Consider the following 501-nt stretch of genomic DNA (forward strand, 5'->3'; position numbering starts at 1 on the left):
AGAACATCCCGTACGGAACCCGGTTACCCGAAAACCACCGCACCGTCGATGCTCGCGACAGTCATGCCGTGAGACTGTGCACCGTGCACGCGACCGAGTAAGGCCACTCAGAGACATCCATTTCCCAGGCATATGCCCCCTACGCACTTTTGGTGGTGCACCCCGCACGAACAATCCCGCCTCGACCAGCCTGAACAATTCCCCTCTCGAAGGAAGGCCTCGGCCTTAATCGTCCACGACAAACAGCTCGACGAGGCATGAAGCACCCACGGGAGCCGGAGCATGACGATGCAGAGTCTCGGTTCACAGGAGCCTGGGAAGAACATCCCGTACGGAACCCTTTACCCGAAAACATCCGAACCGCACATGCTCGCGACAGTCCTGCCGTTAGAGAATGCACCGTGCACGCGACCGAGTAAGGCCACTCAGAGACATCCATTTCCCAGGTATATGCCCCCTACGCACTTTTGGTGGCGCAACTCGCACGAACAGTCCCACCTC

This window comes from Cryptomeria japonica, unplaced genomic scaffold, assembly GCF_030272615.1.
Source record: "Cryptomeria japonica unplaced genomic scaffold, Sugi_1.0 HiC_scaffold_224, whole genome shotgun sequence".
NCBI lineage: Eukaryota > Viridiplantae > Streptophyta > Pinopsida > Cupressales > Cupressaceae > Cryptomeria > Cryptomeria japonica.